A 24,708-nucleotide genomic window follows, 5' to 3' on the forward strand; every position below is an offset into this window, starting at 1 on the left:
CAATCCTCCATGTCAAAAAGTAAGACAGGTCATGTGTGTAGCAGAAAATTAAATTTCAGCAACATACCCCTTAGCTAGGAAAAATCAGTAACAGAGAGAAGCATTTGTTCCAAATCAATTATCTGGGATTAATTCTTCTGTAGAAGACATAAGGATGGTATGTTGTTTACATAATCAGCACTCTCTAATTATAATCTTTCTGATGAACTCATCATACCTTGGTATTTATTTTACAACACTTCCACTGTATCTGTCTCAAAATTAAACCAACACTGAAATGTTTACCCTTGAGTCTGTGTCTCCGGGATTTGCCTAGTCCCAGGCACTGTTTCTTCTGTAAATTGGCTTCACAGCATTGTGAGAGGTTCCACACATCTAAGGAAATGAGCTGCTTGCTAAGTAAACTTATGTTCAGTGTTGTTGGAACATTAGCTATAGTTTTAGCTCTCTATCTAAAGACTGGCCACTTAGTCTCACCTTTAAATTATCTATTCTGGAACCTGTGCCCCCATCTTCAGGCTTTATACAGACCCAACATCCTGCCTATGAGCCATATGAGTTTTTGGGTTAAAGCAATAGCAAAGGGATGCTATGTTTGTGGGATCCCTCTTTATTGCTTATATTTATTTTCCACAGCTTTCTATGCATTTGTTCAGAGCTGAATTTAATGGATAAACCCCTGTTTGTCAAACCTTGGACATTTCAGTCTAAGTTTTACAGCAAATTTGGACTTTCTGGTTCTGATGAAGACCTGAAGTACATCTGCCAAAACACATCCTGAAAAGCTGCCCTTTAACAGGTATCAGAACTGGTCAGAACAGCAGCAAGATAATTTTGGTCACCCATCTTAAAACTGGTCATAAGTCATTTGCTTCCTTAAGATACTGAGCAAAGCGTGGAGTACCTAGATCTATTCTAAAGAAAAATTGCATCTTCTTTCTGTATCTACCATATATACAAAATAAGCATTATCTTAATATATAAATGTAATTCACTCTCAATGTTCCATTTTGTGTCATGACAAAACAGTTTTGTAATATCCAGCACCTCTAACTTGCCCACATTGTTAGTTCTGTATTTTTAAAATGGTTTTATTGCCTACATCAAATGTGCTTTAGGACTCCAACAAGAAAAGTAATTAGCATCTCTAAAAACTTAATCCTTTTCATTTGCACACATAAAACTGGCTCTATCATAAAAAGCAATTAATGGAATATATCAGGGATAAGGATGGGAAGCTGCTAGGTTAATATTTCAGAATATTGGGGTGAAAATGTGTCTTGTTACTTAAAAGAATAAGCCAGTATTTTTTCTATTAATACTCTTAATTCTTTAGCCTTCCAGGTGTACATTCAGTTAGCAAGTCATTAGACATAGCTTCCACATTTACAGTAATAAACTAGGTTGGCCAACAAAAAGAGGCAAAAAGAAAGTGGAAAAACAACAGAAAGAGAAATAAGCATGTAAAAGAAAGACCATGAGTTTCACTGTAGTTGTGCTTATCTAGTGGATAGGATTTGCACTGGGATTCTGTGTATCTATGAGAGAGAATGTGTATGTATATTAATATGTGTTCTTCAAAATTTAATTATTGTGTGCACAATTCAAAGACTTTTATCCAAGTTTCAAGGGTAAGCACTGACAATTAGGAAATAAAAAATATAAGAGCATGCCTGCAAATTTAGTTTGGACTCTGGTATGGATGCATGATACATCTCTTAATCCCATGATCACATGCTTTTATTTATAGAGAACTGTTGTCTCATTCAGTGTTTGGAATTTACAGGGTATACCTAAGGAACTGCTCTTTAATATTTTATTTTCTTCTTATTGATCAGTGTATGTTCTTAGTTCTCGGGTTTGCACTGCATTCAGATCTTGCTCTGAATACACAACTATCCTTATGGGCTTTCCTGTGGTGTTCATGACTAGTATCTATGAAGTGCTTCACAAACAGTAAAGAATTTTTCTTGAAACTCAGGTAAGATGGAGACTGTCATTATGTTCTTTTTTGTAGACCAAAAGCTGAACCACAGACAAGTTCAAGAATAACATAGCCACTAACATAAAACATGCTGAGATGTGTTTTCAGAGTATTTAGCAGTGGATCTCATTTTGTATGCTGAGAGCACATCTTTGATCAACTGCAGCTATAGTTCTGAGCATTTTACACTCCTACCAGTTGGGAAAAAGTACCTCATGCTGGGCATCCAGGGAACAAGGAACAAACTGTTAATGACTGCATCTGAAAATTCCACTTGGGTTTGAAGTCACTTGCTAAGCAACACATCAGAGTTCAAGACAAAAGATGAGGGTAAAACCTAATTCCTGATTTCAGCATATGACTGCGAGACTTTTATTTCTCCTCTTAAAATTCCTGTCTCAGACACAAGCAGCTTCTACAAATGTACAACAGATGAAAGAACAATCCTATGCAAGTTTCTTGCACTACACACTTTGCAATTTCCCAGTCCTTATTCTTAAAAAAAGCAGATGTGTTTTGTCCTAGGTCATAGTTTAAATGACAGGCATCTGGAATTCAATTTAAGACAAACCCATCTTTTGTCCTAATGTAGTGTATATATGAAATCATTGCTGTGGAGGGAAAGATAGGTATCATCAGGGACAATAAAACCTGACTGGAGTCACTTATTTGATGAGCAATTAAAGGTATTTTTAGTTTTTTGTCCTCCCTGCACCTGAGACCTAAGAAACACATAATTGCTTCCTGTAACAGATGGAAATGAACAAAGAGTCTTTCCCACATAGCATCACCACTTTTTATAAAAGAATCATCGAATCAAACAATAATTTAGGTTGGAAGGGTATTGAAAATGGAGTCATCAACCTTTGCCATTTCAAGAATGTCCCTAACTAACAGGAATTTAGAACCTTGCTACTAATCTTTTCTGATTCCATTCAGGAAGCATCCTCTGGCCTCCTCATTTCTGAATGACATCAGCCCATTGTCTATCTAAAGATTCTAAATATCAAAATTACCTCTCAAAAGACAGTCCCAGATAAAGAACCTGCACCTACAGCCCTATTGCTTAAGACAGAGGACAGGTAAATATCCTGAGTCACTTTGAATTAGCAGTAAATAATATGGACATCTTTTCTAAGCTCATGATGAGGTTAAGTATGGTTAAATATAAAATATTACATAAATCTAGAACAGGTCTTTATGCAGCTAACAGATTAAAAATGGGGATTTCAGTGCTATTTATACAAGCCTAATCAAGAACAGTCATCTGAACAAAGTAGCTTCATAGGGTATTTGCCAAATGACTATTTTAATGTACTTTAGTAGATTAAAACCAAAGGGGAGCATGCTCATTTTTTGAAGGAAGGATTCAAGTAATTTCTAACGCTGCATTGATTGCAATTCTTTATTCCAGTACAAGGTGGAGTCAGCATCTGAATTATTATACCAATATACATGATACTTATATGGATTTCTTTATATCTCTTGATCATAGTAATACAGTTTAGTAATTGATGCTGAAGAATGGAACAAGGTGAACATTGTGAACATACCCTGGAAAAGCTAACAGGCCTCCCTGGTCTCAAACAGCTATATCTATTCAAACAAAATGTCCACACCTTTGCTTCGGGTGCAAATTGCCCAAACTTTCTTTCTTTGATATAATTCTGCCCTGCAGTATCCTAATGCTGCCTGTATCATGGCATTATATTTTTAAAGTGATCCTAGCTGCAGGAGCAGCTGCTTTTCTGCCAGACCCCTTGTATAACAATTTAACCTGTGTTCAGATATTCCCTGCAGATGTAATTCTCCCCCTGTACTCAGCACTGGTGAGGCCTCACGTTGAGTACTGTGTGCCCCTCCCTTCAAGAAGGATATTGAGGTGCTGGAGCAGGTTCAGAGAAGAACAAGGCTGGTGAAGGGACTAGAGGGGAAGTCTTATAGGGACAGGCTGAGGGAGCTGTGGTTGTTTAGCCTTGAGAAGAAGAGAGTCAGGGGGTACATTATCACTTTCTTCAACTAACTGAAGGGAGGTTGCAGTCAGGTGGGGTCTGGGCTCTTTTTCCAGGCAACTAGCAACAAGATGAGAGGGCATTGGCGTCAAGCTGTGCCAGGGGAGGTTTAGGTTGGATATTAGGAAGTACTTCCTCATGAAGATGGTGATTAGACATTGGAATGGACTGCCCAGGGAAGTGGTGGAGTCACCATCCCTGGATGTGTTCAAGGAAAGGCTGGATGTGGCACTTAGTGCCGTGGTCTAGCCAATGTGGTGGTGTTGGGTCATAGGCTGGGCTTGATGATCCTAAAGGTCTTCCAGCCTTAGTGATTCTGTGATTCTGTGTTTCAGCTGCAGAGGTGTAAGGTGCTACCTCAGCTAGTTTAGTACAACATCTCTGTTGGGGTTAGGCCACCTCATAAGCAGGGCCAGCAGAATGGAAGGAGCCTGTTCTGTGAGTGATCCTCATCTACTGCCATGCAAGAAAAACATTTTAGCTAAAAACACCAGCAAAGGCTATCTGAACTGAGCCAGCTGACTTTGCACTGGGACAGAAGAATAAAAGTGGCTGGGAGCCTGTAACAGCTCTCATTGTGCACTGATCCATGCAGATCATATGACCACAAAGTGAAGAGATGTATGCTGACTTCTTGTTTTCTCTTTTGGGTTTCCTTGTCCCCGCGACTAAAATAAGACTTTATTTGGAGTGAAAGTACCCACATGCTTTCCATGCATGAGAAGTATAACGCATAGATGACCTTGAATTTGTGTATATACAGCTGCAGTTTGTACATGAGAAATCACTTTGTAAAGTTTGTTGAGTGCATTCCAGTCTTGGATAAAATGGCAATTAGTCTCCTATAGTTTTGAAATGCTTTCATGAGCACTTTGCTGCATTCCTAGGTTATAGAATCATAGAACCATTAAGGTTGGAAGGGACCTTAAAGATCATCAAGTTCCACCCCCCCTGCCATGAGCAGGGAACCCCACCACTAGGCCAGGTTGCACAAAGCCTCGTCCAACCTGGCCTTAAAAACCTCCAGGGATGGGGCATCAACAACCTCCCTGGGCAACCCATCCCAGTTCCTCACCACCCTTATGGTGAAGAATTTCTTCCGAATATCTAATCTAAATCTGCCCTCTCTCGGTTTAAAACCATTGCCCATTGTCCTATCACTGTCTTCTCTGATGAAAAGCTCCTCCCCACCTTTCCTATAGCCCCTTTCAAGTACTGGAAGGAGCTATAAGGTCTTCTTGGAGCCTTCTCTTCTTCAGGGTGAACAACCCCAACTGTCTCAGCCTGTCTTCATGGCAGAGGTGCTCCAGCTCTTTGATCATCTTGGTGGCCCTTCTCTGTACCTTCTCCAACAGGTCTATATCTTTCTTGTGCTGAGGGCACCAGAACTGCACACAGTATTCCAGGTGGGGTCTGACCAGAGCAGAGAAGAGGGACAGAATCACCTCCCTGGCCCTGCTGGCCACACTTCTTTTGATGCAGCCCAAGATGTGATTTGCCCTCCAGGCTCCAGCACACACTGGCAGCTCATGTTGAGCTTCTCATCAACTACCACCCCCAAGTCCTTCTCCTCAGAGCTGCTCTCCAGCCATTCTCCCCCCAGCCCATATTTGTGCCTGGGATTGCAATGACCCAGGTGCAGGACCTTGCACTTGGCCTTGTTGAGCTTCATGAGGTTGGCACTGGCCCACCTCTCCAGCTTGTCAAGGTCCCTCTGGATGGCCTCCCTTCCCTCTTGGGTGTCAATCACACCACACAGCTTGGGATCATCAGCAAATTTGCTGAGGATATACTCAATCCCACTGTCCATGTCTCCAACAAAGATCTTAAACAGCACTGGTCCCAGTACTGACCCGTCAGGGACACCACTCATCACCTGCCTCCATTTGGACATTGAGCCATTGGCCACAACTCTCTAGAGCTGCTTCTAGAGGACAGTATCAACCCTGACAGATTTTTAAGATGTCAGCATGCCCTTTATGAGAATGCAAACTAACATGCAGCCTGTGTTGAACTGGTCAGTGCCACCTGCATTCAGTCCCATGACAATGTTTAAAAATCAGAAAACACATAACTTGTGTTAACAGACGTGTTTTGTTTTCTTGCCTTGCCTGCACTACCTTAACACAATTCAGTCCGCACAAACTCTTCTCTGAAATCACGTGCTAAGAGGTTTTGGTAAGCTATCACAATGTTAGACATCTCTCCAAGGGCGAAGTGAGGAAAATATAAGGCCTTTCATTCATGCATATGAAGTTAGTAATGTACCAAGTTGCCTTTCTCCTACAATGTGAAAATTTAAACAACGCAGACACAGCTGATGTGACTAGAGCTCACAAATTGCAGCAGTGCCTCCAAAGTAATGACAACCTTCATTTTCTAATTGGCATATGTGATTACTTCTGGGGCAGATTGGGGTTCTTTTCTCTGTTTTCTTCATCATATGCAAAGAGACTGCTGTTGAAAGGTGTCACTATTGTGACAAAATCTTCCATTATTGTGGGGTTCTTTTCTCTGTTTTCATCATATGCAAAGAGACTGCTGTTGAAATGTGTCACTATTGTGACAAAATCTTCCATTATTAATTTCACCATTAACAAATTATGTTTGTGCATAAAAAGATACATCATTCACAAGTAAGATGTGGCTTTGCCCATCAGTAGTAAAGGGCTGTAAGCAGGCAGAAGAAATTATTTAATAAGATTTTTCACTCCCTACTGTGCTCAGTTGAGGTGAGAGCACTTGACTAAGAAGTCCATTGTCTGGCCCCTTCTCAAGGCAATCCAACTAAATCACCTAGTTCCACATTTTTCAAGTGAACTGTCTACAGGGTAGGATTTGGCATCTGATTTTCCAGAGCAGCTGCACAGTTGCAACTGCCCATGAAATCAGTATCTGTAGTATCTTGAAAAAGGTGGCCAAGACTGGAGGACTTTTTGAAAAGACAGAAGAGACAGAAAATTACTTCCTCTCCTTGTGGGATGCAAAAGGAAAGCAAGCATAATGATACAAATACCTTTCAGTTTATTTTAAAATGAGCACCTTATATCTTAATCAAAGAGCCATCAACATTTCAGGTGAAGTATACTAAAGAAATTAATAAAAGCTGCTGTTTAGGCCCCAGTTTCCTACATTACCATTGCATTAGCAAATTAATTCCACATATAAAGGACCTTTTGTTTTTTCTCTTGATATTTTCATACAGGCACTACTTTGTCACTGGATAATTCTCATATGATAAATAATGAGATACAGATGACACAGCCCAGTTTATTTCCTGTCCAGTTACTTCCTGTATCTAACATAAATCATTCTATTTGTCATTTACCACACATTCTGGATCCAAAGCCTCCTGGGATGCAGGCTTATAGTGTAGATGTTATTCTGGTAGCTTCAGAATCTTGTTCAGAAGGCTTCCTCAATGGTAGTAGACATATTTAGAGGTAATGCTAACTAAAATGTTACATTTATTCTGCAGTCTGCATGCAGCAAAAAAGTATATGGCTATGATGTTTGTTTGAGTTATGTCTACCCATTGAAATAAGCATTGAGAAGACCCACAAAAATAACAGCAGAGGTTAAGATATTTTTTTTTTTACATCTGGCCCCACATACCACTGTCGTGGTTTATGAAGCCACAAATTAATCTTTTTGTAATATATGAATAGAATATATGAATATGTGTATAATATATTATAATTTTCCAGACAGAAAATTTACCTCAGGAGTGACAGGGTTTAAGTTGCCTCCTTTGTAATTTTGCAGGAGAATCAGGATCAAAGGTGGGAGCAGCTGGCTTTGCATGCGGAAGTACAACAGAGATTCTAGCTGTGCTGCAGCTCATTTGTACCCCTCCCTACAGGTTTCACCTTCTGATCTCAAGTCTAGTCTTCACTGAATGGGGCCTTCAGCAAATTCATGCCACTTCTCACAAGAATAGAGGTGTAAACCAATCTGGTCAAACTCCACTATACACAATAACTTTTTATTGAGTAAACTACCCTGGATCTCAGCATTTTTCATCATTACTTGTTTTAAAGGCTGTATATCTTTGAATGGTGTTGAAGTTGCTGTCACATTAGCACCAGAAGTCTCATCTTACTTGTTAAAAAAAGTTATTTCACTAAACTAAGTAACAAAGTGCCAACACCACCCAAGGGCCCCAATGGAATCAGCATAAAACCTGTGTGAAGCTGAAAAGCGAAGCATAATTTATGAAGGCAGAACAAGCTATTATAAGAGACAAGATTCTGTCAAGGACATAGGAGCAAAACAACCTGACTCATATGGGAAATTGCAAGACTACCTTTACTGACAACAAAAGGCTAGGACCTTTGTTCTATATTTCTGGAAATAAGGGAACACTGGCAGAGCAGCAGCTGTTTGGTGTCACATCACTTGGTTAAAATAAAGAATCAGAGTGATTTATTTGATACAAAGACATTGAAAGGATGGAGAGAAACCATGCACACAAAACACCTCATGTAAACTTCCTCTAGTGATGCTTCAAAATGTAGCCTAGGTGGATTAATCAGTGTTAAAAGAAATAGCCAGCAGAATAAAAATTGCTGTCAAGTGTCTAGACTTCCCCTTCCTCTCAGGGAAAGAATATTTTGGGCCTGGGCTATGTCTCTTATATATGGAGTTACAGGATCAGCTATCATTAAGTACTGTTAAAAGATGAAAAGCTCAGTTTGGGAGCTGGAGGTCAGATCCTGCAGGGGGAAAGTCAGGTTGCTGGATTTCTGGAGCCAGTTTTCAAAAGCATCTGGAGTAGGTCATTACATTTATGCCATGTGGACAGCTGTTTGCATCAACCTAATAGTGATGAGTATATTCCTGCAGTTTTGTACACCTGATTGAAATGTGTTTCCATTAAGTATTGTCTGATAACAATGAGGATTTAATATTAATGTTAGAAGACTACTGGCAGATGTTGTCCTTTACCCTACTCCTGTTGGAGCCATATGTTATATGTAACATTTAGATTAATCAATATGTACGAAACAGCAGCTCTGACATGACTCTAATTAAAACAGTAATATGAGCCAGATTCTCATCTGACATACATGTGTGCAGCTCTGTTGACTTCAGAAAAGTCATCCCTGTTCTTACCAGAGCAGCATCCAGTCTCATGGTGAGACTGGCGTACAAAGCCAGAGCAGGCTGTGTCAGCCCTTGCTTGTGTGTCTCAATCCAGAGCTCACCTGTGAATTGTAACAAAACCCAGAAGGTATATATGGATGGCATCCCTGGGAAGTGTAATATGCTCAGCCAGATGGCATTAAATCTGCCATCACCTAGGAAAAGCATACTTGTTACCCAGGTTATATTCCTTTCCTTGTTACTTGTATTAATTCTGTCCTCTTCCTTAATAATAAAACTTGATGGAAACAAACATCTCCAAATTAAAGTCATACTATATTATAACTGTGTTACCACTGCAGGTAATACCTCTGGTGCATAAACATTGATTTCTTGAGCTTGTATGAAAGGCAGCACAGGGCAAGATAAAAATAATGTAGAGCCTTTCATCTCATGGTTTGGCTACTAGACCAGCACTAAGATGTATCGGTTTTTGACATCTGACGAATGATTTTTAGACTGTAGAAAATCAGCTGCTGATCTCATTGCATTTATACAAATCTGTAGGTTGCATCAGAAAAACTGATATCAAATGGGTGTCTAACAGCCTTGCTAGGAACAAAGGTTGATGCAAAGGTTAAACTCTCATGTCACTTTGAGGTCCTGCTGGAGTAAATTGATCATGACCTGATTTGGAGCAAGTCTGCAGCATTGTGTGATTTTATTCTCCAGAAGGAAACTAGATAACAAAGGCTAAAACAGTCTGTAGGGGCTTTAATTTATTGTTGATATCTCTTGCAAAAGCAGAAAAAGTTGTTATAAAATTTCAGCTATTCCAGATACAGATAAAATCTTTAAGTTGTTAAGTTTAATCAAAACTGAAAAGTTTGGTAATCCTTAATTAAGATTGCAGGCTAAAATACAGTCTCTCTGTGTATCATTACATTTATATATAGGATAAACTGAACTGGGGTATTTTGTTCAACCTGTGTTCAGTCAAACACATCCACATCTGCATCCTCACTTTAAGCCAGTAAAGCAATTCCAGCAGAACCTGCCGACTCTTAGTTTCTGGTCCTTTGACTTGGCTTGGTTGCAGATTGCTTTGTATTCTATGGAACAAGCTATGTTTGCCAAAACTCAGTTCAGTTCCTCTTCAAGTCTTTTGCTCATTCATTGTTATTACATAACTTCTGGCTTTGTCCATTTTTTATTATTTAGTTCTGCCATAACAGTATCAAATATATATATGTGTATATATATGTGTGTGTGTGTGTGTGTGTATTGTTATATATATATTGTTATATATATATAACAAATGTCATAACAGTAAATTTATCCCATGGTAAGCTTAATTTGATGCTTCCAGGCTGTCAAGTGAATAGAAGGTCATCATAGAAAGAAAGGAAAGGTGGGTAAAGGCAGAATCTCCTTCATTATACTGGTGTTGCAAAGTTGTTACTTTTCATTATTATTTTGGCTTTGCAACCCTTTAAAATGGAAGCAGTTCTGCTTGATGACATTACTGTGAAGAGACTCAAGATGGCAGGTGGAAAAATAAATCCCTATATCATGCACCCTCATAATAAATTCATGCTCACTTTTTTTATTTTTCGGTTTTTCTTTGATATAAATTCAAATTGTTTAGACTGAAAGTACCAGTTGCTTTTTGCATGGAAAACAGAACTGAGGAAATTCAGAGTAGGTCTTGCCAAGAAAGTTCAAATTTTAAAAACAATTCCAGACAAGTTTGCAGAGGTATAAAAGTCTCTCTTCTGTAAAATTGTTTGATTATGTGTCACACTGTGACTGCAAAATGTTGAAGCTGTCCATATGTTGCCCACTGCTTATTTCACAGTTTTTATGGATGCATTGTTTATCTTTGAATGGGCTTGATTTGGAGAAATTGGCTGAGTGTAAAATCTAGCTATCTCTGACCTTCCATGGAAGTGTGTCTTAGTCTGTTCTAAAATAAAATCACGTTACAGAATCAGGGTTTATAGAACCTACAAGGTGGGGACGGGGGTGTCAAAAAAAGGAGTAAGAAAACCTGCAAAATGGCCTCTGTGAGAAGGCTGATTCAAAGCAAATTTCCGAGTCATGGGGTCTGATTCTCTTATCTGGTTATAAAAGTTTTGCATTGTTATTATTGCACCTTAGTAACATTAGACTAAAAGGGGTAATTAAGAATCAAGCTTACATCACTGATCAGTCAATATGTATGAAATAGAACCTATGGTTATATATTGCAAGATGAAGAGGGGAGAAGAAAGGCAGGGAGGAGCGATAGGTAACTGTAGTGGTCTATCTGTGGGAGGATAGATCTCTGGGTGGGTGCACATGCAAACATACGCACATGCACTTCAACTTGCAAACAGAAAAAGGAGCAGCTTCAGAAGACAGTACTCGGGGTAGGGACTTGTGGAGTTTGCTTGGGGGAGCTCCTCTAATGAGCTGCAATGTGGTGTCTTACAGGTTTGCTCTGCAGACGTTGGGTCAGCCCGGGCTGCAACCAAGGGAAGGTCCCTGGTGGCCAGCACGGTAAGGAGCGAGTCTGCCTTTCATTCCTGGCTTGAGAAAGGACTCAGTGTGTGCTGGCAGCAGGGAGGATAAAAGCACCCCCTGGGCTCTGCTCCCAGTGCAGGAGGAAGCAGAAGGGTGACACAGCTATATCTAGATTTCTTCAAAAATCACTGGGGATAACTGTCATTAGGGAGAGAAAGATGAGGGCAGCAGACTGATTTGCACTATTTATGAAGTCACATCAGAGAGTGAGGGCAGCTGCAAATTCTTGTCCTCAGCCAGTTGGTGACAGTTATTCCTCTGAGTGCCATTTTCCATGGATTATTATGGTAGGCTAGAGTAGCTAGAAATGCCAAGAAGCCATGGCGAAAACCAGAATCCAGTTATGTTTAGAAAGTAGACCAAAATTTTGATCCAGAGGAAAAAGAAACAATAGTGAAGAAACAGTTATGAAAAAAGACACAAATCTTTGAACAGCTCTCGAACATGATATTAATTCAAGAGAAAAAACAAAGACATTAAATCTTTTGAAAGGAGACAATAGCAGGCCTTTAGGAATGTTTGAGTTCGTATAGTTTCTACCTTTTGTTGGCAGGTGAATATCGATCAATGCAAAGAGCTAAAAAATCAAGTATTGCTGATGCAGAGCTATTAAACTTTCTGACTGAGATCATTGAAATAAAAAAATAAAATAAAAAAAAAAAAAAACCACTACAGATACGTTACTAGTTTTTTTGATGAGAACCCAGAGGTCATTCTTTTTGTCTCTGTTGTGTTCTGAATGGTCAAAGTGGAGTGCCTGAAATTGGGGCTGAACAAATAGAGAGTCTTTTCCTGTCCCTCTTTCCATTTTCATATTTCCCAATTTCCAACAGAGAAGCAAGCTGAAAATGAGCAGGTCCAAAAGCGTTTGTATCTGACTCTTCAAAAAAACTCCTTTCAAAAATGAAACAAATGTACGATGAGGCCGGGAAGAAGAGAGAAAGTGTAAAAACATTTTCCCAGTAGGCAAGTTGGTTCAACAGTTGGACTCACCAAACTCTTCTTGACCATTGTTTTATCAGCTTTGGAAAAAAAACGCTTCAGCAATACCAAACACAGGTGATATTATCAGAACTAGACAAACCCTCTCAAACACTTCTTGCATTAATGAAAGAATTGCAACAAATGGATAGTAAGAAAATGGATAGTAAGACAGCAAGGATTTAGGCAGCAGGGCTTGCCTGCTCCTTCCAGAACCATTACCCACCCACTCCTGCAGCTTGAGCAGAGGTAGTAGCAGCCAGCGCAACTCAGGCTTATTAACCTTTAACCAGTGTCCTTCTCCAAGGACTAGAAGTGTTTTGTCCTTCCTTTTTTACAGCTACTGCCAGAAAGCTGTTCCTACACCCATCATTTTCTACTTGCTGTCATATGAAAGTGTCATACAAAGGAAAGAGCTGCTTTCCTACCTTCTGCCTCATACTTGGGAGGAGGAGAAATATTCACTGTGCTGTTCTACATTTAAAAAAACTCTTTTCCGTGTCTCTCCACATGTCAAAATCGGACTCTTAATTCACTACTGTACATAGGAATGTAATATTTCTGTTTGCAATTCCAATTTCACAGTTGAGCAGGATCTGCAGAGACAGAGAATTCTAATAAAATTGCAGAAACATTTAATGCAATGACTGGCAGATGGAGAAAGGGTTTGTGGCAGCTCCATTTTTCTGATTATGTTAGCAAAACATGGCATGGCTTTTTCTAATGCACAGACAACGGTTTCATTTACAATTTAAATCCGACAACTGAAATGCTTATTAGATAACTTTTTTGGATAATGTGTTTACCACCTGAATGATCTAATAATACAGAAGTAGGGTTTTTTTTTTCCCCTCAAATTAACATTCCAGACTTGAATGGAATGTTAGTGAAGTTCAGTGAAGTTACAAGTGGTAATTTCAAAAAAATTGTCTAAGTACGACAACAACACAGTTTTGATAAATTACTTCTGCATTTGTGATTCAGCAATTAGAAGACAGTAGCCTATTTTTATCCACTCTAGGGAGTCTTTTGTATATGGATAGGCATTTAAGAGCACTAATGGAGTAGGGGGAGAGAATTAATAGAAAAGATGAAGAATCTCTGCAAAGTCAACTATACAGGCTAGTGTATAAAATTTTCAAAATTTATACCAAACAATTTATTTATATTTAATTAGTTTGCAAGTCTGGACATTTGAATAAAATCTGCCTGCCTAGCTAATGTCTCTCATAAACCTAGTATCACAGGTGCTGGACCAAACATTCCAAGTTTTCCCTATGCATGAACTTAGTCATCTCAAGTCTGAACTGCCTGATGTGTCAGTGCCCATTTACACATGTTGTCTGGCTTGCTGGAATGGAGTCTTGGCATGTATATCCTCTCCAGTTCTATTACTCAAAGCAAATTCCTTCTTTTAAGACCACTTTAAGACCACATCCTGATTATTAAGAGGGCAAAAGTTTTAAATGTCAGTGAGAGAGGAAGGGGAGGAAGTACTGAAAATCAGGCTGCACTGCCTGGTTTGGGCAAATGCAAACCTTGGAGAAGGCATAAAAGTGTGCTGGGGTGGGTTTTTTTGTTGTAGGGTTTTTTTCCCCTTTGGTTTCTCCAGCTGAATCAATGCTCATTTGTAATGCAGGTTTAGAAACCAAGTGAAAATTACCTCAGCTGATTTTAGCTAAAGCCTGATGAGCCTCAATCATTTAAGGTTACAGGGGAGTTTTCTTGTCATTTGCCATGTGATTTGTTCCTATAAATTATCATTGGGTCTCCAAGTGACTAAAAATGTGAAGATAGTGCTTGAGGCACAGTTTAATTGGTAGTGTTGAAAGTCTGTGTTATGATCCCTCTCATTTATAATCTCATCCTTTACCCCTTTCATTCCCAAATAACACCACTGCAGCTGTGGTGAGGTTAACTAAAACCTAGGAGTGTTATCTTGTATCTCTAATTAGTGGTCTTTAAATAATTGCACAGAGAAGGTAAGGTTAATTTGCTTTACTTTTATTTCATCGGGCCTCATCCTAGGCTTCCACATCTGACTTCAGTTTCTAGAGCTGCCAAGTCTTACATGAAAAGCATTTGAAACTATATTTAAGACCACATCCTGATTATTAAGAGGGCAAAAGTTTTAAATGTCAGTGAGAGAGGAAGGGGAGGAAGTACTGAAAATCAGGCTGCACTGCCTGGTTTGGGCAAATGCAAACCTTGGAGAAGGCATAAAAGTGTGCTGGGGTGGGTTTTTTTGTTGTAGGGTTTTTTTCCCCTTTGGTTTCTCCAGCTGAATCAATGCTCATTTGTAATGCAGGTTTAGAAACCAAGTGAAAATTACCTCAGCTGATTTTAGCTAAAGCCTGATGAGCCTCAATCATTTAAGGTTACAGGGGAGTTTTCTTGTCATTTGCCATGTGATTTGTTCCTATAAATTATCATTGGGTCTCCAAGTGACTAAAAATGTGAAGATAGTGCTTGAGGCACAGTTTAATTGGTAGTGTTGAAAGTCTGTGTTATGATCCCTCTCATTTATAATCTCATCCTTTACCCCTTTCATTCCCAAATAACACCACTGCAGCTGTGGTGAGGTTAACTAAAACCTAGGAGTGTTATCTTGTATCTCTAATTAGTGGTCTTTAAATAATTGCACAGAGAAGGTAAGGTTAATTTGCTTTACTTTTATTTCATCGGGCCTCATCCTAGGCTTCCACATCTGACTTCAGTTTCTAGAGCTGCCAAGTCTTACATGAAAAGCATTTGAAACTATATGGATTTCAGTTACCAAGGAAATGCTTCACTGAAAGTAGGTCCTGAAACACCACAGGCCGCTAAGGCCATCAAAAAAAAGCAGGATTCATCAGTAATTATTCACAGGGCCTCATCATCACTCTCCAAGCCAGGCTTGATTCATGCAGCCCTGATCCCTTGGTTTGTCAGCAGGGCCATGCTGGAGTCACAGAGAGGTAGATGTATCTTCTGATCCTGTCCTTAGACCTCCCCTCCTTTTTCTTTCCCTGTGTCATGCTGTCAGGCAACTCTTCGTTTCTCTTCTGTAATCACTGTTCTGTTCCCTTTCCATGCCTGTCTCCCCTCATTACAGAGCAGTCCTCCTGCTGTCCTTCCAGCCACCAAAGTGCAGCAGACTCAGCTGACTCCTGTGACACTTTGGTCCCTCACTGAGCACTGATCAAGTTGATGCCCTCTCTCTTTCCTGGCCTCTGCACATTATCTGGCAAAGTAGCTATTTAAAGATTGTACCTTCTAATTCAACAAATCTGCTCCCTGTGGAGGAAATTTAGGGGTGGGTTACAGCAATTTATGCCAGCAGTAGAGGAAGTCAGCTAGCAGAGCTGGCATAAACTGGCAGCAAAATAGGCTTGAATGCTCTGAGGCAAAAAGGCAGCCCTGTCTGATGTGGAATTTGTAGACTCAGTTTTATGCCTATGCCACCCCTCCTTAGGAATCCTTTGCACTGTGTGAAACTCAGGAATTATCATGGTTTGAGCATTCATGCATGCCAACCATGCTCAAATGCCAGGAGCTGCATGCCCAGGCTCTCTAGAGTCAGAGGTGCACAGTGTCCCCTCCTGCAAGGTCTGTGCTGACCACAAGCACAAGGGGAATTGCACATTGGGCAGGGAAGTCCTGTCACTGCACTGGTTTGCACATGTTTTTCCACTCCCATTAATCCCTTGGAGACACGGGAGGAAAGTCAGCAGTGATCTAAGTGGTGTTATGCACCCAGAGGAAAAAAGGGGCAGAGAAATCTAGGCTCTTGGATTACTTGTGCTGATTTCAGAGAGATTTATGCTGGTGGGTTTTCTGTGGATGAGGGGAATATAAACCCACTAGGACTAAGAAGAAAGACAGGAAAGCTTCTAGCTTGGGAACTGAGCAATTCTGAAAGAAAGTGCTAACGGAGGAGAGATGTGGCACCAGGGATGCTATTTCTAGAGTTACTTTCCAGAGTAGGAAAGAAATGGCTTTTAGAAATGACAAAACTTGACTTTAAAGTGCCATGCAAAGCTTGTAGCTCTGAAGAATCCTTTTAAATGGTGTTTCAAAGAATATGGTGAGCTATTATTGCAGGTTTCCACTGTGCACTGTAAAACAATGAACTAAATACCAGCAGCACAGCAACTCAGGGGGTGAATGTTGCAGCTCACACAGCATAGGATATCTGATCTATTTGGCAGTGTTTTTTTCTGAAAGGGGGGGGGGGGTTTAAAGCATCACTCAATAAAGAAATAAGCAGGATGCAGCTATGCTAAAGATAAAAAGCTTTTTTTAATTGAGGATAAGTTTATAACTTTCTATATCTTTCAAATTGATTAAAACAGGTTGCTGTGTGTGATAACAAATTATACAAGGTTACCATGCATGAGAGAAATACATGCGCAATACATTGCAAAATTTCAAAAATATTGCAATCTAATTTTCTAGAACTTCCAAACAGAAAAAATCCCAAGACAAATCAAGCATGACTGAAGCACTTTCTGCCACAAAGTTTTACTTTCACCTTTTTTGTGTGCTGTTTTTCATTCTGTTTGGGCTTCTGAGTTTGCTTTTTGGTTGGGTGGTTTATGGGGTTTTTTGGTTGTTTTTTTGTTTGTTTGGTGTTTTTTTGGTTTTGTTTGGCGGGGGGGGGAGGTTCTTTCATAGTATTAACAGGAATAGAAATATCATTGAACTTTGTTTTTATGAAATTTTCATGGTTGTCAGGCTGACATTTTAGATGTCTCTGAACTCTTCTTAAATTGAACTCACCTCGACCTTTTGAACTTTCCTTACCATTGTGGATGAAGTGGTACAGCCACCTCCTGGTTCCAAAGACAGTCATATTTTAAGCCATGGACTGCCCCTCAAGATAAGGCTAAAGTAATACTCCTTGAATTTTATTCTTCTGAGAAGCTTCCCTTCTTAATAGACAATCAGTGCTTCTCATCAGCCTTGCCTGTAGGATGTGATTAACAAGGCTTCTGACTATACCTGTCTAGATGTAGCACTTCTGCAGCATTTACCCTGAGGCATTGTCTAAAGAAGAGTTTTCTCCATCTCAGAAATATTTTATGGTTTGTCTTAAGAGAGGGGGAACATGATTTTGAAATGCATTGTTTTCATCTTATGCAAAGTTCACCCTGACAGTCGGCTGCTAAGGATCAAAGCTTTATATGGCATGTTGAAAGGTCAATGTATGTATTAAATTGTGCACTGAGAAATCAAAGCTTTGTAATTTACCGGCAATAGCTCAGAAATTCATACTTGAAGAAAAGGGTCAAAGCAAGCTCTTATCCCTCTTAATTCAGTGGCAGCACAGCTCCCTTCTGTGTCGTAGCACTGCCTCCTACCGCTGCTGCCATGCAGGTCTGTTGATGCTTCTAAAAATTTCTGGGCATGCAAGGCTCCATGCTCCTAATCTGGCTCCTGCTGTGGCACACCTCTTTCCGGACTTAGGGAAAAATGTACTTTCGGAGATGTTTGACAGCAGTTTCTTCTGTATCTCAACATCCTTTTGGTAACATGGATGAAATACTGTCCTTTATACGATGTTTGCCAGGATTGTGTTTGCAAATAAGCTGTTGCATTTTTTGAGATCTCTTTGTGAAAGATTCCAATGACAAATTTACCTTATCTGTGTATACAATGAATGAATTACAAGCAATAGCAATTCTAAATTTAACAACTGATTTCTAAATAATACTGATTTTCTTAAAAAATCAGCCTCCAGTAGTTTTACTTCACTTGATTGTAAGATGTTCCGAGTATAAAGGCTTACTGCAACCTTGCTGAACAGAAGAATTACATTGCTTGGGTCACAACCTGGGCATGGGTATGAATTTAGTTTAATTGCTCCATATCCCATGTGAATAGGTTTGGTTTATAACTGATTTATATGGATTTATCTCAGTTCAATCATTGAGTTAACTGGATTTGTAAAGGATTTGCATTACTTTTAACTACATCAGTGTAAAAAATAACCTGAATTGCGCTGGTGCAACAAGCTTATGTAGACAAGGTCTAGGAAGAGGAAAATTAATGACATTTTCTCTTACTCTTCTTGGAGCTTTGGTCTTACCTCACTTTCACATGCTCTTCTGTCCATGAAGGATGATTTCAAGAAGTTAACACAGCCATAGGGTGAAAGAGATCAGAATCTGTCTTATTTTCTACATTATTTCTTTCTTCCTGTTTGTTGGGGGTTTTTTTGTGCTAAATGTAGAGCACATTAATGTATAGGGCTGGGCTGGTCAGGGACACACTGGAGAAGCAGAAGTGTTGTCTTCCTTACTGACCTTCAGCAATGCAGAAGCCCTTCAGCACGAGGACATTCCCTTCCATCCCTGCTCACCAGCCCTGACCCAGGTTACTGGGTGCATACTGTTGTTATCATAGCACTTCTGTTTATCTTCTGCTGTAACATGGGAAAATCTGTAAGCTCTTGACACTCCTGGCAGAGTGTAGACCACTGAACAGAGGAAAGCAGTAAAAAACAGGACTGGAAAAAATTATTTATGAACAAAGAATGAATGAGCTGGAGTAATTTACCCTGAGGAGAAGACTGAGCAAAACAAGCTAATAGTCTTCAGAGACAGAAATGTCTGTTCTTTTAAGGAAAGGAAGAGCCCATTCCATTTTATGTCTTGATGGAAGGGGTGATGTCCCAGCCCTAAACTGCAGCAAGAAAGATTCTGGTTAGATTATCAGAAAAACCTCCTAATCCTAGGAAAAAGGAAGTACTGCAATAAATAGCTCAGGGACTCTGCAGCTTCTTCTGAATTAGAAGTCTAAGAACATGGTTCCTTATCAGAAACATAGAAAATTATACAATAGGGTACTTTCTAAACTGATTTTTCTGTTATTGCTGTATGCTTAAGCATATCTTCTCTCCTACTTATGTTCCTATTTATTTATTTGTGTCTTTGATGTCTGAAAAATAAGAACACCCTTTTTCGTCCTTTCAGAATTTCCATCTCTGAGGAGGAAAATGCTGTGCCACTATGCATACAGATACCCTGTGTGAGCAAGCTATCCCTATAATCGTATATTCCATATACAACACACAGTTGATTTTCTCTAGATTTACTGTACCAGTTATACTAAGTAAGAAGATACCAGCTGGCACAATAAAACACAGAGAGTTTCATGGGTAACTAACATGCATTGCTTTGTGTTACCCCCTGTGCAAAAGGGGGAGGGAGTGACAGCAGTGAAGTAATTCCAGCTAGATCATGAAAAAAACATGAAACAACAGCCCTCTAATTTCTGTAATATAAATTCCCCTAACAAAATATCTGAACTAATCAGGGGAATAAACACAGAATACAGAACTCACTGAATAATTTAAAAATCCATAAGTCTATAATATAAAGGAGATGTTAAGGTGAGCTACTCGGAGGCAGTCAGGTCTGAGAGTATTTCCTTCAGCTCTCCAGAGAAGCCTCCTAATTTCTGTAAGTTGTTTGTGGGAGCTGTGCAGAGGCAACCTGTCATTGCAGCCAACTCCTACCCCCTTCTCAAGTGAGGATCTTCCAGTGCTCATGCAGAAAGCTGAAGCCAGCATGACATCTCAGGCCTAGGCTGCTCTGTCAGAAAGCAGAAGAACCCCCACAAATCTTTTCTTTCGCCAGTACTGTATTCCACAGTGTAATGAATATTTAGCAGGCAGTTTGATCTATATAGTCCAACAGCAGAACATCTGATGATTCATCTGCTCAGGCAGGCAGTGCTCAGTCACTGTTCAGAGTGGGAGCAGGGCAGAGCAGCAGTTAGATCAAGAATCAGGGTCTACTCTAGTGGTTGCTGAATCACTGTGTGGCTTTGAGCTTTGCCTTGTGAGCTTTGCCCCTTGCTCTTTCTTCCATCTCTTTGTAAATAGGGACAAAGAGGTATTTGTGGGCAGAAAGTACTGATGGCTTGACATGCTTTCAGGGAAGTTGAGATTGAGCAAGAAACTGCAAAGCTACCAACCTGCATCTCATTTGTCTGTTGCAGAGATGCAGCAAGCTTCACTGAAGACACAGAAGCCTGCAGCTGTGCAGGACAGTATATTTCCAGCACATCTACCACCTCAGCATGTGCAAACTGTGTGGTGGCTGTAGTATGGTTGGGCAGTGTTGGTTAGAAAGAAATGGCATGCCCACTCAAACAGGTAATGATAGATATATAATGTTCATTTATCCTTTTGAGCATGAAGAACTTAATTTGCAAGCTAACCTTGACAAACTCTTAATCCCATCTTTTGTTGCTAGCAGCTAAGGAGACCCTTTTGCTCCTCTTTGTTCCTCTTCTCCAAATAAAAGTAGGAAGAGAGCAGGGAGAGGCAGAATAAAAAATTATGTCCTGCTGATGTCCATACTGTCACTCTCAGTGAGACCTGCAGTACTCAGGCCACATAAAGTAGAACACATGTGTGAATCCTCCTAATCTGTGCTCATATGTTGTAACTAAACCATACTGCTTTTTCCCCTCTTAAAAACCAAACTGCTGACATTTTGCATTGTTGGGAATAGTGGCATTTTCCTTTGTATTTTATGGAGCATGAAAAAGCTTTCAGAGTTCAATGACAGAGTATCCAATTGCCAGTGTTGAGGTGTGCATTGTATATTCATTCTTGTATATTCATGCAATAAAATTTCTAGGTACTTCACGGCATATAACACCAAAGACTATTAGTGGCTTAGACACAGCAGTATCTTTTTAAATATAATGATGTCCTGCATGCTTATCCTCACATTACTCATTGAGATGAATATAACTTTTATTGAGTATTAATTAAATTCTGAAACAAATTATGGTCTATCAAGGATTTGACAGTCGTTGCTAGCCAACTTAACCACACTCATGAACAGAAAGATGTTGAGAGCACAATCAGGAACATCACCTCCTCTGTGAGCCGTAGAGGGTTCACGGGACAAATGGACAGTTTTGACTGAATTAAACAGAATTAAACAGAAGGGAGTAGGCAATGCAAAGACTAATCAATTTATTGTAATATTAAGCTTCTGTGGTTCCCATACTTACCCTGTTTCTGTAGGAGGAGTGTGCTTTAATGAAATGCAAGCCAAGTACAGCATGCACAGGCTGCTTAAATTTTAATCTCCCCCTCAATCCCTCCTCAGCTAGATTTAAAACCTACTGAAAAAAAAAACCTGCATGCTGTTTCCTGTACCCCGCCCACCTACAGTTATATATACAGTTATATATATGGTTATACCACTGAGGTTGTCCAGAAACTATATCACTTCCAGATAAAGCTCATTTGCAAATACATTGTAAATTTTTTTCAGAACTAATGAAAGGAGGCATGGCTCCAAAAACTATGTAGTAATACCATGAATGTTTTCCATTAACAGATAGAAATAATTGAGCAGCGAATGGAAAGGATTTCTGTACATGGCAGTAATTTAAAAAATAATTTCAGGGTGCATTCTCCTCAGTGATCTCAGCTTAAACAAGCTCAGGAGCCAAAGGATTTAGCTCAGAGGTGTAGTTAACAAGCATTCCTCAAGGTATTGTGCCAGACTGCAGTGCTTGCCAGTTAACTACTATCAATTGAGAAAAATAAATAAGTTTCTATTTTATCTAGTGAATTAAATAAGGGGTTGAAGTGACCATTTTTATTGCTGCAGTTATATAAATAATATCAAATTAATCCAGTCAAAGTGAAGAAAATTACCTCTTCATTTTCAGTCAACAACTGTACAATGTACCTGGTTTTTAACATCTGGCTCAATCCTGTTTCACTGTTGCAAACATGAACTAGACACGATTTTAAAAATGAATGTGCTACAATTCAACAATAGCTGCAGGGCACTGAATCAAAACTACTCACATGCTTGTTACTGTCTCTGTAGTGGCTGAATCCCTGCAAAGAGGATATCAGCTCTAATAACAGAGGGCTGATCCGGTTATTCTGTAGCTGCCTCTGTCTCTGCATTCCAAACTTATCCTCATCATATCTGAATTTACATGGTGGACAAAGACTGCAGTTTAGCAGCCTGATAGTTCGACTGTTTTGATGAACTGATATGTGAGATATGAGCACATAACCAAAATATCAAAGCTGCAGATCAGGGTAGGAAGATCTTCAATCTCCATAATGGACACCAACAGCTTTAGAGACAGAAAAAAACCCCCACCAAGTATACATTTTTTGTGCTAATAAAGCGGAAAACTTTGTGCTCCCGCCAAAAAAAGGCTGTCAGAAAAATAAAGGTGGACCTCGAATTATAGGCTTTTTCCTGCTTCTCAACACAGCATGTCTATTTGCAGTTTCTCCTCAGCAGCCCAGTGTCACCTGCTCTGAAATAACGGTCTGGAGCTGTTCTGTGAAATTGTTCAACCTTTCAGAAACATGAAGGTACAGTCGCTGCTTCCTCCTTCTCCTGTGTGAACCTGCCCCACTCTGCCCCTCCCCATGTCAACAAGGAATGTAGGATCAATGCTTCAGTAATTTCCCTGGGAACTCACCTTAAGTCATTTGCAGGCAGCAGGAAATAAATCAGATGTGTTTCTTTCAATTGACAAAATTTAGTTCTGAATTCACCAAAGTTCCTCCCCTTGTGACAGAACTGAATGTAGCCCAAAACATACTTGCTTCTTACTTTGCATTCAATCAGATGTATTATGGCTTAACACTTGCATATTAAAATGAATTATACCTGTTTGACTTTTTGTTAATTCACATACTCCACACAAGTATAAAGAAAATAAATATTGCATCCATTTCTGTGCTTTCTGTCTGTGGCTCTTTAGCTCCACTGTCTGGTAGTAATTTTAAATTTTATAAAGAAATGTAAAATAATTTGGTTTCTGATCTAAGTAAGATGTCGCTGCTATACTCCACAAGACGGGGTGTTTAAGGTTCCTGGATGGTATAGGTGGCTGTCAGATATAGCAGATGAAACAGGTGTATTGATGTTAAATGCTTGTTGTACAAACTCCTGTACTACCTGGGTTGGGGCAATCCAAAGCACAGTTCCAGGTTGGGTGAAGAATCAATGGAGAACAGCCCTGACTTGGGAGTGTTGGTTGATTAAAAGCTCAACATGAGCTGGTAATTTGTTCTTGCAGCCCAGAAAGCCAACCATATCTTGAGCTGCATCAGAAGAAGTGTGGACAGCAGGTCAAGAGTGGTGATTCTCCCCCCTCTGCTCTTGTGAAACCTTACAGCACCCTCCCAGTACCTCAAGGGGGCTACAGGAAAGCTGGGGAGGGACTTTTTAGAAGGGTTTGTACCAAGAGGACAAGAGGTGACAGATTCAAACTAAAAGAGGCTAGATTTAGATTACATATTAGGAAGAAATTATTTACTGTGAGAGTTGTAAGACACCAGCAGAGGTTGCCCAGTGGAGTTGTGGAAGCCCCCTCCCTAGAAGTGTTCAAGACCAAGTTGGATGGAGCTTGGAACAACCTGGCCTAGTGGGAGGTATCCCTACCCAGGCAGGGGGGTTGGAACTAGATGATCTTTAAGGTCCCCTCCAACCAAAACCATTCTATTTAGGTTTAATTAAGTATGTTAAGTATTTTACTTGCTATATTAATTAGAAATTATCTCAGCTTATAGAAATCGGATCTGTGACTCTCAGGGTTCTTGTGTATTATTAATCAAAATTAAAATTCCCTCTTCCGTCCTCTTGTTAAACTCCTTTACATGAGACTGTGATATTTTTGGAGTGCTGGCCCTAAGCAAGTGCCAATCTGTATGCTGGGAGGTGGGAAGGCAGGCAGCACAAGAAAGGTAGGTTTTAACTTTCTTGTACAGAGATGGTACTCAGGATAGCATGGTAAGGACCTTGCTACCCACAGTTAGGCAGGCAGGTAGACAGAAATTGCACAGGCAGGTGTCCTGAGAAATACATTTTCTTTAAGACCAGCACTGTTGACTTTGAAAGAAGTACTAGGCTGCTACACAGCCATTACTTTAGAAAAGACTAAGTGCATTCAAAGCCAAAGTCTGCCCTGTTGACTTTCTTCTATCAGAGGATCTTATGAAAAGGCATAGTCTGAGCTTTATTCACATGCACTCAGTATGAAAGCTTCAGTCCACAGACATTACAAAAACCTCATCTCCCTTCTCACAGCAGT

This window comes from Chaetura pelagica, unplaced genomic scaffold (genome assembly GCF_000747805.2).
Source record: "Chaetura pelagica isolate M959 unplaced genomic scaffold, ChaPel_1.0 scaffold55, whole genome shotgun sequence".
In the NCBI taxonomy this organism is placed as follows: Eukaryota; Metazoa; Chordata; class Aves; order Apodiformes; family Apodidae; genus Chaetura; species Chaetura pelagica.